Source organism: Spinacia oleracea, chromosome 2 (genome assembly GCF_020520425.1).
Source record: "Spinacia oleracea cultivar Varoflay chromosome 2, BTI_SOV_V1, whole genome shotgun sequence".
In the NCBI taxonomy this organism is placed as follows: domain Eukaryota; kingdom Viridiplantae; phylum Streptophyta; class Magnoliopsida; order Caryophyllales; family Amaranthaceae; genus Spinacia; species Spinacia oleracea.
Genome location: NC_079488.1, coordinates 103599253 through 103612855, shown reverse-complemented (window position 1 = coordinate 103612855; position 13603 = coordinate 103599253).

Sequence of the window (13603 nt, the reverse complement as noted above, 5' to 3'; positions counted from 1 at the left end):
AGATGGTAGTGGTAGTATGCTAGGGTTTGTCAACTTTTTGCTTATATACTTGGGTTTGGGTAAGTCAGTAAAACAAGAATGAGTTTCTTATTTTTTAATTTTTATTAGTAAGGAAATGGGTGGGGTAGGTTTCGGTAGTTATAGTCGCAAAATAACTCCTACTAAAATGGTTTTGCGACTGAAATGGCGTCGCAGATGTATGGAAGCAGTCGCAAATTTGCGACAACATAGCGACTACAACTTTTGGCGGTCGCAAAAATAAATTTGCGACTGATATTTTATTAGTCGCTAAAAATCAGTCGCTATATCAAGTTTTTCTTGTAGTGCGTTTCCCTGTATTTTACAATTTTGAAATTTGACGTTTCTCCGTATCTCCGTTTCCCCGAAACCGTTTCCGTTTCCCTTTTCCGTGCAAGCTAGTTCTCAAGACGTCTTCAAAATTTGAATTCACTCTCTCACAAATGGTAGACCCAATGTTCATAACCGTTAACTGGGCCGCAATCGCTGCATTTGATAATAACTTGTCAAGCTCAGTGGAAGAAACTGTATCAATCATCTCAATCCTATCAACATCACCATTTATCATTGGCATATACAAATCCCTGAAGAGATGTTGGCCATCTTGACAAAAATTTCCCAAAACAATTTTAGGAAGATATATATAACAAATCATCTACAGCAGTACCTTCTGTGAAACATTCAGGATTTGTTGTTATAAGAAGATGGTTAAAATGACGATAACGAGATAAACGATTACGAATATCCCTTTTGTAGTCAATGGGAAGGGTAGATTTTACTGCCACATATTTAGATTGTGCAACAGGTGCCATCTGAATTGAATCGAGTATAGCCACGATAGCATCTTCCCAATTTTTAACGTCGAAATCATTCTTCACTTGTCTAGGTTGGTATTTGAGTGGGATATCAACAACAACAAAGATAACTCGACAATTATCAAGCTCAACAACAATGTTAAAGCTAAAAATCAGATTTTGATTAACCAACATGGTTTCATCCAGTAATGCTTCCACACCGGGTTCCCAGAAATATAATTTTCCTTCGATTCTCTTCATTCACACCATTAAGGTTATTTATGATATCATAATTTTTATTAAACGCTATGAAGACCTTATCTAGCCAATGCTGGGAAATGGAGACCATCGAGAATATTCCAACTCTTCCTGCCCCTATGCAACAACTTCTGTCACTTTTTCAAGCCATGAGCATCTGATGATAGAAAAAGAAGTAGTTAATAATAAATATGGAATAAAACTAAAAAAAATTAGACAAATTTGAAACTAAAAACAACTTTTTATGTATATATAGATATATACTCACCACAAAAACATTATCGCCAGAACCAGAAGCATTATCGCCATAACCAGAAGCATTATCGCCAAAAACGTCGTTACTTTAAGCATCATCCCCCTCAAAAGTTTGATCATCATCAAGGAAATCAATATAATGGCTCATCTTTAAGGTCTGCCTAGATTTAAGTTAATATTTAGGTCAGTTAGGTTGCGAAATATCACCACTTCATCTTGTGTCATTTTGACACACAAAGAGAGTATAAGTTATCAAGTGCAGCACTCACAATTCACAATTCATTATGTATTTACGAAGTGAAATATTGATATAAGCCTGAAGCCTAACGTTTCATTTGCAAACTGGAACTTAAGTGGAAAGTAATAAAAATTAATATCTCAAATACATACATACTGAATTAATACAAACTCAAAAACCTTAGGAGACCATGTGCAATTGCTAGTGAAATATGAGTTGGGCGTGGGGTTATGGGCATTAAAATTTCATGGCAATATGAATTATGTGGTTATGGTTTCCCTTACTACTATGACGATCTTCATCATCATGGATGTAATACCCATAATTTTCGGTAATTTTCTAATATATTATTTTGGTCACTTAAAATGATTTTACTAATTAAAATAAAGGGTTTGATGATTTTTAATTAAAAGAAATTATATATTAAAAAAAAAACTGATTTTAGCTTTATTAAATTATTTTATGAAAATTAATCCTCTAGTTAAAACCTAATCATGCTTAAGCTATAAATAGTCTTGGTCAACTAAATAGCCGTGTGACCCTCGTAAGCGGTCGTATGTCATTTCCTCTGTGCCACAATCATTTTCAACCTTCATCAATCATCATACTCGATCACCGATTCTCAACCACAATAGTCAGTGGGTGAGTTTAACTATACTAATCTCCAGTTGTTTTATATTTTCATGGGTATTGAGTAAATCAATCAACATTATAGATAGTGGTAGGTATTTGATTAGAACCTTGTTGTCGATATTTGTCTCTAATATTATCTTTTACAATGAGTTTGAATCACACTTTGTTTTACCTTGTTTTCTAAACTAAAATATAGTAATACGTACAGTAATTATAATACTATGGTAAATGTATAGATTTTTGGCAAATCCTTTTATTTTCATTGATATGGTTTGGCAGAAACAAAGTTTTGTTTTGGTTTTAACAAAAATTAATTGATTATTTAGCTCTTTGATTAACAAATGAGTCACATACTAACTGTTTCTGCGAAGAAATTGCTAAGTGTGAAAATAAGGGAAGCCTCGTCAACCAGGGATGTTGTTTTCCTCCAATCGGGCTGTCGTTTTTCCTACAAAAGGGCAAACGTAAACTGGCTCGGGGGGTTCTCGAGAAAACCCTCTCCGACGCTCAAGTGAGGTCTTGTTAGAGAGAGAAAGTAGTCAGAGAATGAGTTTGGGAATAAATGCATACCTGAGTAATGATTAAGTGTGTCATATTTATAGTAATAACGAAGGGCATTATTAGTAAATATGTGCAATTGTAGGGGTATGAAATCATGGGCCTGTAGGAGCCTGAGATATGGGCCCCAAAATAAAGGTCTGAGCCCATCAAGGGGTTTGTGTTTGAGGGTATTTGAGTAATTTCCCTTAGGAGGGGTATTTTGGTAATTTTTGTAAAAGTGGGTCCCACAGGGGGTCCGAACATTAGCCCCATGCCAAATATATAAGACTGGTCGTTTCGGGGCTTGTGTGTTTGGCGGAGTAAAATATAGTAATTGGTTTGGACCATGGGGCTACGGCTAATGATAATAATCTGTAGAGTTGATAAAATGGGAGAGGAATATGTCTTTGATAGGTCTTAAATAATGTGGTGGGGATGAATTTATGTGGTGTAGATCTCATGTGGCTGCTATTTTATTTGATAATAAGGAGCCATGGATATGTTTGACGGTTGTTTTGTTTGATACCCCATATATAGTAGATCCCATGTGGTTGTTAGTGTATTTTCGATGGGTAAAATAGGTGAAAGAGGCTTGGGCGGATGATTTGATAAAAACATCTGAGTATTATACGGAGTACTTTGGTAATTAATGTGCCTGCAAATTTGCAATTGCCCTTTCATGTTTTGAGTGGAATCCAATGTGGCAAATGAATAACCTTGGTGAATCATGTGGGCAAGCAACATATGGCGGGAAATGATAAATTCAAGGAATAAATCACTTCTTCCAAGGAAATCAACTTTGAAAAAATGTGAATTTCCTTGGATGAAGTAAAAATTTCCTTGGATTTATCACCTCCCACATATGGCGAGTGGTTTATTATTAGTGGGCTTTGATGATTGGTGAATGATGTAAGATCCCACATTCAAGGAAACCCCAACATTCCCACGTGGCTGTCATTTTTTGGCTTGATGTTGGGCGGACGAGGCTCACCCATTAGCTAGGAATTTGATCGCTGGCAAGTATTGGGCGGATGATACTTGCCACGCCAAATGCAAACATATCACATCGATGCAAATGTTTAAACTGTCGTGGCTTGTGATGCGGGGCATATGATACGTTTGGCTGGGCGGTTGATGCACTCGGTAATTGGCGGATGGTTTTCGCATGCTAGCGATGCTCACACATTGTGGGTGTTGTTTCGCGCACACCGACCAAGAGTAAGTTGGTGCGTGGTGGCTGTTGATGTATGCACATAGGGCACACGTGTTGGCTGATGTGTGTCACACATGGTGTGCAAGGTGTGAATGCCCTTGGGCGCGAGGCGGTCGGCGCAGGTTCATTAAGGGAGGCATCCTGTTGGGCGGTTGTTCCTCGCTCAGGGTGCGCGATAGGTTTGCTTGAGGGGGCTGCCACTTGCCATCTTAGAGGCACTCGTAGGCTAGGCGAGAAATGTGTGCACTTGAGGATGTAAGGCCCTCACTATCAGGTTGTTGTCAATGCCCGCATGCCCATAGGGTAGGTTTGGATGCCATTTGCGTGCTTGGGCTGCTATTCCTCGCATTTTGTTGGGCGATTGGTGCTCGAGAAGCATCCATGCGTGCCTTTTGTCGGTCTTGTTGTGCAAGATGATCGACCAGGGTTGCTGTATACCGCAATGAGGGGTGCGTTTGGCTATTGTTGCACGCACCAGATGTGCTTGTTACGCACCGGGTTGTTGATGCATCCCAGTAGTACCGGTTTGGGCCCATGTTTGGGCTTTAATTTTCTTTGCCGCCAAGCCTTGTTGTGAGATAATTTTCTCATGGACAAGTTTGGGTGAGCTACACGATGATCTCGACTGTGACAACTCTAATGAAATGTATACTATGCCTATCTAACTATGACCCAACAACGACATGAGATCTAGACCTTATCATTTAGAAAATATTTATCAAATAGGACTGAGACACGACGACACTCAATTAGGACTATGCACAAGCAGACGGACTTTACGGGGGAGGGGTATATCATAACTTGGCTTCTAATGTACTCGCGGGGGATAATGAGCTCCATGCTCGAGTGGACAAAAGACTTGGATTATTTTCTAAGTATGGGAATGGGCAGTTGTTCTCCAGAGGGACTAATGATCCCCAGGCTTGGGCGAACGGTGATGCACCATTCTTGAAAAGACTTAGATTAGTTTGCTAAGTATATATGGGAATGGGCTTTTGTTCTCCAAAGGGAATAATGAGCCCCATGCTTTGGCGAACGATGACTCACCATTCTTGAAAATGACTTAGATTATTTTGCTAAGTATGGGAATGGGTTGTTGTTCTCCAAATGGACTAATGAGCCCAATGCTTGGGCGAACGGTGATGCACCATTCTTGAAAATGACTTAGATTATTTTGCTAAGTATGGGAATGAGCTTTTGTTCTCCAAAGGGACTAATGAGCCCCATGCTTTGGCGAACAATGACGCACCATTCTTGAAAATAGCTTAGATTATTTTGCAACATATGGAGATGGGCTTCTATTCTCCAAAGGGACTAATGAACTCCATGCTTGGACGAACGATGAAGCGCCATGCTTGAAAGACTTAGATTATTTTGCTAAGTATGAGAATGAGCTTCTATTCTCCAAAGGGACTAATGAGTCCCATGCTTGAGAAAACGGTGAAGCGCCACGCTGGAAGAACTTAGATTATTTTGCTAAGTATGAGAATGGGCTTTTATTCTCCAAAGGGACTAATGAGCCCCATGCTTGGGAAAACAATGAAGCGCCATGCTTGAAAGACTTAGATTATTTTCTAAGTATGGGATGGGATTTGTTCTCCAAAGGGACTAATGAGCCCCATGTTTGGGCGAACGATGAAGCGGCATGCTTGAAAGACTTAGATTATTTTCTAAGTATGGGATGGGCTTTGTTCTCCAAAGGAACTAATGAGCCCCATGTTTGGGCGAACGATGAAGCGCCATGCTTGAAAGACTTAGATTATTTTCTAAGTATGGGATGAGCTTTTGTTCTCCAAAGGGACTAATGAGCCTCATGTTTGGGTGAACGATGAAGCGTCATGCTTAAAAGACTTAGATTATTTTGCTAAGTATGTAGATGGGATTTTGTTCTCCGAAGGGACTAATGAGCCCCATGCTTGGGCGAACGATGAAGCGCCATGCTTAAAGGACTTAGATTATTTTGCTAAGTATGGAGATGGGCTTTTATTCTCCAAAGGAACTAATGAGCTCCATGCTTAGGTGAACGATGAAGCGCCATGCTCAAATAGACTTAGATTATTTTGCTAAGTATGAAAGGCGGGTTTCTATTCATCAATAGGAGCTAATGAGCCCCATGCTTGACTTTAGCTTGCCATTCGCTTGGCTTTTTATGTACCATAAGCTTGACCTGCCATTGTTTGGCTTCTGGTGTATGCTGACCTTGATTTTCCAATGTTGGGCTTTTGTTTCATGGGAAAAGAGTCTCCTCGTGCTAAGGGGCGAGGAAATATCTTACGTCGGTAAGTGAGTCGATGCTTCACATTGTGGAGCGAGAGGTTTCCCATTCCATCACTTGTGTAGTGGGTTTAGGAATCCTTTTATCTTCTATGTAACCATGCATGTCTTGGATTTTGATGTACTTTTAACTTGTTTGACTATATGTTTGGCTTCTCCTGCATTTTGAACTTAGATTATTTTGCTAAGTGTGGGAGGCGGGCTTCTATTGTATGGTAGGCCTAGAAACCTTTGTTGTTTTGCTTTGAAATTTGTTTACAACAATGGTATGATATCGATATGACACGTTTGTACCGTGCTCCCTTGCCCCCGTTATATGGTTGTAAACTTATTATTCACGAGGATCACTTCGCATTTTCTAAGTATGAGAATAAGATTCTATTCTCCAATGGATGCAACACCAACGACTTCGGCTTTTGATCTTGTTCATAACTTACTGATCGACACCTGATCCTTGGCTACTAATACAAGCACGCGGGTTGGCACAAGGTGGATGCTTGCTTGTTGTCTTGCCAATGCACGTATATAAGAAGGACAAGGTGCGCATAATAAGCGACCCGGTCGTGCACTTGATGCTCGCATGTTGGTTGAAGTTGGCGTCCTTGGTGTGTTTTATATGGGTGAGGCTTGCAAAGTTCATGGGTTGCCAATGCATAGCTGGTGTGCGTTGGCTGCATGTGCATGCACATTTGGTTGCATATACACGCACATTGGGCGTTTGATGCAGGCCCATAGGAGACTGTTGAGTTTTGGGCTTCTATTCCGCGCATCTAGTATACTGGCCTTGCGTTGGGCGGTTGATATGCGCGCTCGGGAACGCTAGGCCCATGTTTTTGGGCGGTTGATGTTCGCTCATTGCCACAAAAAATTTCCTTAGCGTGCGCACTAGGCATGTTGCTTGGGGCGCACTTGGATGTGCGGACGACACACACTAGGGCGCAAGGCGCCATGTATGCACGCTGAGTGTTGAAGGGGGGAGCTCTTGATTTGGGTGTTTATTTTGCGCGCTCAAAGCCAAGGAAGCTATGCCACTTGGGCAGTTGGTTTGCTTTCCGCGCGCCGGGACGCTGGGTGAGCCAAGCCCATGTTAGACGTTGATGCGCGCCCATAGGGTACTAGACGTTGATCCAACCTTGCCGTGGGCGGTTTGTAGCCGCACATTTAGTGTAATAGGTGCGCGTTGAGCTGGGCGGTTGGATGATGGGCGATACCGTTCACATACGGGAGTTGCGCGTTTGGGTGCTAACACACACGCGTCATGTCCATGGTGTGTGTGATGGGCGGCCGATATATGCTCATTAGATGTTGGGCTGCCGATTACACGCTCGTGCACATCGGGCGAGTGATACAAGGACGAGCCATGCCCAATGTTGGGTGATTGATGCGTGCTTTGGCTGTCATTCGGAGTGCACTTTGGTGGATAAGCCGAGCGTTGTAAGCCAGGCCCATCATTGGGCGGTTAATACACGTCCGGGTTGGCGCATCATTGGGCGGTTAATACACGTCCGGGTTGGCGCATCATGGCGGTAGGCGTGAGCAGGGTTGTTGATACGCGTATGGCACTAGCTGGGCACGGGCGAAGCACGCCTGGCGTGCACTCTCTATGCGCATGAGGTTGTTGAACGCTGATGCACTCGATACCTTGAGGAGAAGCCAAGCGTGCATGTCGTAGGTCTTGTTGTGCAGGGTGGCAGACGTGCATTTGGCGCTAAGTTGGTTGGCCCCATGTTGGGCGTTTGATTTATTTCGCAGCCATATGTTTTGGCTCTTGTTGCACTTTGAGCTTGACGTTCCATTTGCTTGGCTTTTGATGCGCTTGAAAACTTTGTCGCCATTATTTTGGCTTTTGATTTACTTTGAAACTTGTACTTGCCACTTTTTGGATTTTGACTTGCCTCGAACTCGACTTGCTATTTTTTGGCTTTTGATGCACCATGAGCTTGGTCTGCCACTAGCTTGGCTTTTGATGCACTTTAATTTGCTTGGCTTTTCATTCACCTCGAACTTAGTCTGCCGCCATTTGGCTTTTCATGCATCCCGAACTTAGTCTGATGCATCTGGAGCTTGAAAGACTTATATTATTTTTCTAAGTATGAGAGACGGGCTTCTATTCTTCCATAGGGACTAATGAACCCCATGTTTGACTTTCGCTTGCCACTTGCTTGGCTTTTAATGCATCTTGATCTTGATGTGCCATTGTTTGGCTTTTGATGCCCCTTGAGCTGGATTTGACATGTTTGGCTTTTGATGTTCCTTGAGTTGGACTTGCCTTTGTTTGGATCTTGTTCAAAAACAAAAAAAATTCTACTAAGTAATAATTACCAAGAAAATATTCTCCAAGCCTTTTACTATTGCCTTGAGTGTTGAAATTTGTTTATAATGATGGAATGTTATTTAGCCTATGGCGAGCTTACATATATTCTGCCCCCATTTTCATCATTGAGAACTATGGCTAGTAGGTAAAGTACTTTAAAGAAATGAAAAGTGTTTAGAGGATTCAAACATAAAACCTTCAAAGGTTGTTGGTATTCCATGGGCGGGGAGGGCCTTGTCATCAGTAGCTTCTATTGTCATAACTAGGGGTCCATGTCCTTGGCTCTTACTTTCAGGGGGAAGTATTTTTCCTTAAGTAATCATTCATCTTGCCCTTGTCGGCTAAGTGATCCAACGCTCTCTTCAGCTCCCTACAGTTCTTTGTGGTGTGCCCGCACTCGTGGTGAAACTCACACCAAAGTGACTTATCTCGCTTTGCTTCGGGCGTACGGATTGTAGGTGGCTTAGGGAGGATGTCTTTTCCTTTGAGATCAAGGTAAATTTCCCGCTTGTTGCGGTTGTACCTCGGATCTTCTCCATGATCATCAGCGATGATCGATTTCTTGAGGGAGGGTTCAGCTTGTTCGTGGCTGCCATTTTCTTTCTTCTTTTTATCAGGCTTTGAGGTTTCTCCCCAATTGGGCTTCTGTTTTTGCCTTGCGCCCTGTTCGCCACCCCAACTGATCTTACAGACATCCGTGGCTTGAATGTGCATTTGGGCCTTCTCCATTGCTTCCTCGTGGTTGGATACCACGGACTTGATCAACTCAAATTTGAAGTCATCCGGCTGAACCCCCGCCAAGAGGGTTACGAACTTGGTTTCATCCTTAAGATTGTGTATTTTTAGGACTTCTTCAATGAATCTCTTGATGTAGTTGCGAAGGGTCTCAGTCTCTCCTTGTCTAACAACCATTAAGTTGACACTAGTCTTTTGATGTCTTCTGCCTGCGACGAATTGGCTTATGAACACTTTCTCGAGCTCACTGTAGCTTTTGATACTCCCCTTTGGCACATGCTTGTTGAACCAGATAAGGGTAAGACCCTTCAACGTGGTGGGGAAGTATCTGCACCAAGTAGCCTCACACCAGGTCTGGACGTTCATCTGGGCCGCATAGGCAGCCATGTGCTCTTCTGGATCAGTAGTTCCATCGAAGGGCTCGATGGTAGGTACCTTCACTTTGTCTTGGCAGGGAGTGTTCATTATCTCATGGGAGAAAGAAGTGAGAGCCTCCTGTAATGATGAAGTGTGTCTGCGCCTATCATCTCTTGGTGGGGGGAGCCCCGTCTTCCTCTTGGGGAGGTATGTCTACCCTTACTCTCTGGGAGGGGCGAGTATGTTCGCTCACGGCGCGGCGGGCTCCTTGTTGTTCTCGAGGGTGAACGGTACCTTGGGCGATGAGAAGATGAATGAGCCTTTGGATGTTGATTGGGGGGTGAAGCCCTTGTCCGTGTGGAATGGCCTCTGACCCCGATGGGGGGTGAGTGACGTCTCCTTCTGGGAGAAGGTGAGTGTCTCCTGGGAGATGTTCTGCGGGAGCTCACTTCGATCGGATCGACTTGCTTTGAAGGAGTGAGGTGGTCTCATGCGGAGGCAGTGGTCTTAGCACTAGAGGGGGGTAGACCTCGGGTGATCCTATCATTCCTGATGGTCTCTTTTGCTTGTTCGAGGCGCCTCATGTGCAAGAGGTCTCGAGCATCAAGGTCTCCTCTGTGCAGCTGTCGCTCTTCAATCACCCGACGTGCATCTTGACTGGCCTTTGGTCGGTGAGGGCGAGTTTGTGCCCCACCTCTGTCACCTAGCCTTTCCATCACACTTCGAGGCTATGCCCTGTGGATGGTGTGGGATCTTGTGCTCACCCTTGAGCTGATAGGTCGAGCAGGCGGTTTCCTCGAGGGTCCCTCCCCGGATCTTTGGAGGCTGCGGATTGCCTCGTTGAGTTGGGTGGCCATGCGATCCAAGTCTTTTTGGGTAACTAGGTTCTCGGGTTGCCCTTCTATATGGGGATGATGATTCTCATGTTCCTGATCACCGTCATGATCGTCTCCGTTTCGTGGAGTAGGCATCAAAACGTAGTTAGGATGAGCTTCTGACCGGTGGGAGGATGAGTTCTACCTGGTTTTGCGAGTGTTTACCATGGCTTGTAGTTGACTTCCCGACAGACGGCGCCAACTGTTTCTGCGAAGAAATTTCTAAGTGTGTAAATAAGGGAAGCCTCGTCAACCCGATGTTGTTTTCCTCCAATCGGGCTGTCGTTTTTCCTACAAAAGGGCAAACATAAACTGGCTCGGGGGGGTTCCCAGAAAACCCTCTCCGACGCTCAAGTCATGATGTCTTGTTAGAGAGAGAAAGTAGTCAGAGAATGAGTTTGGGAATAAATGCATACCTGAGTAATGATTAAGTGGGTCATATTTATAGTAATACCGGAGAGCATTATTAGTAAATACGAGCAATTGTAGGGGTATGAAATCATGGGCCTATAGGAGGCCTCATATGGACCCCGAAATAAAGGTCTGAGCCCATCAAGGGGTTTGTGTTTGAGGGAATTTGAGTAATTTCCCTTAGGAGGGGTATTTTGGTAATTTTTGTAAAAGTGGGTCTCACAGGGGGTCCGAACACTAACATTAACCTGAACAATAGTTGTATGACAATTTTATTTGATATGGGCATTGGTCAATGGACTTATTTCGTATTATGTTATCGTAGATAAGTTCGCGTAGGAAGTCTCATGAAGGTTCTAGTTTCGACTTAGATACACACACGAGGTAATCTCTAATGTCCATCATCTCTAGGTCCCATTAGAAAAAATATTTTGGATGTGTTTATGTGTTATTATGTGATAGGGAGTTTAAATATTCTGTATATGAGATATACGATGTGATTTTATAGACGTTTATGATAAGTAGTACTATTAAGAAAAATGTTTCATAAAAGTACTACGCTTATTTATGTTATAACAATGAATGTTCCATTTATATTTTTGCTTTGAACTGAAGTACCTAGTATAGATGATTTTGGATTTAACTATGAATGCTGATAAATAGTGGTAATGGATTGAGAGAGTATGAAATCTCTTTGACATGAGTTGGGTCAGTGGAATAAGTTGAGGAAATAAAGGACAATGTTGTTTTTATAATTGTGGTAATGGTTCTAAGTTCTTACGACTACTTGTATCGTTGTTTGGATCCTTGAGTCGGTTGTTTATGTGTTGGACCTTATTAAAATATTAATTACGTAAAGTGTAATCTTAGAGCGAAAAACTCGTAAGGGTCAGGAATAGGTTGCCCTTCTAGATGTTGTTCTATCGGTGCACTTTAGTGGAGATCCGGTAGGCTTCTAGTAGGTTTCTATTATTCTGTACTAGTTTTATGCCCGTGCGATGCACGGTTTGTTAATATCTTGTTTTAAAACTTAAACTCTATGTTAAATAAGATAAATGTATCATAACTTTTTGTCATATATCTAATATTTGTTGTTAGGTTAAACTCTTTTGATGATGAGTAGTAAAGATTAGGTCTCATTCTTGTATGATTGTATCCAAATACCAATAGAGCTAATCATAAAAAAGAAAAAAACAATCCTTATTTTTTTACGTGATCTTAATTATATTAATCCTAACTAAGCTAAACAACTATAATAAACATATGATCATCACATTTGTCAAAAGTATTGAAAATTTGAAACTCTGCACGACTGCACCACGTAACATGATTTTTAATGTGGTGAAATGCGAGCTAGGCATAGAGTTTATGTGGTTGACTTAAGTTTCCCACAGTTGTTTGTGCTTTAGGTTGTGTTATTTTGTTTGATGTAAAACCTAATGCACGCTCATTCATGAACATGACAAATATATTGTTGCAATTTTACAAATTACAACCAACAAAAAATAAAAATTAAAAAAGTACGTTCAATGTGGAAAAACAAATGCAAAACCAGTATTGTAGGCCTGTAGCACTAAACTAAAATCCTAATGCCATTCAATTCATTATAGAATATGCATCAGGAGGGGGATATATGGTTTAATACATATATCTTTAGAGAGAGAGATTAAGAATATATGAGATAACCAACTAATTATAAATAAGACATGTATGAATTACTCAATACTTATTGTGGAATTTAATATGAAGTACATCTTATCTAGAAATCGTTTATTGTTTTCTTATAATGATAAAATAACATTGATACGTGATTCAGATACATATTGATATTTTCGTTGCTAAAGTATCAACCCTCATCCAACGAAAATATCAATGTGTGTTAACGAAAATATCAACCCGTCCTCACTCTTAATAACATTTATATTTTCTTTTCTTAAAATTTACATTTATCTCGTTTATTATTTTCCTAAAAAAAATTAAACGTTTTTTTATGGGAGGAATTCAAAATACACCTCGTGAGTGTATATACTATGTGATCCATCAGAGTTTATTATCTTAATTAAGAAATCATAATTATTAAAAAGATAAATTTAATTAGCTTACAATATTTGTATTTATCTTTTCGTTAACTTATTTTTTATATTTATCTTATAGATCAATATCATCATATCGGAGTTTATTATCTCAATAACTCTAATTATTAAAAAGATAAATTTAATTAGCTTACAAAATTGTTCTGATTTTTATAATTATACAATCCTACGTGGACGCTCTCAATGTTCTTGAAAAAACTCCCCTTTATTTATATATATTAGATTTAAGTTTCTGCTTAGTTTTCCTCCTAATTCTATTGGTGCGCGGTCGCGGAGACCCATAGTCAATTAGTGAGGGGTGTGCACCTTAGGGACATTCTGTACTCATCTTACTTTGGCCATTTTCAAGGGTTACGCACGACCCTTAGCATTCTCTTTCCCTCACTAAATTAATATTGATCTTTATGTGATAATTTAATGATTGATTTATCAAATTGATACTTGTTGTTATATACTTATTTTATATGATCAAAGCGTTTTCAAACTAAAATTATTTAATTTACGGGATGGAGTTAGAATTACTCTGTTTATCTGATTTTTGGGAGTTCGTCTCTCTTGTCTTTTTTCTATTTATTATTGCAGGTTGGTAAACGTA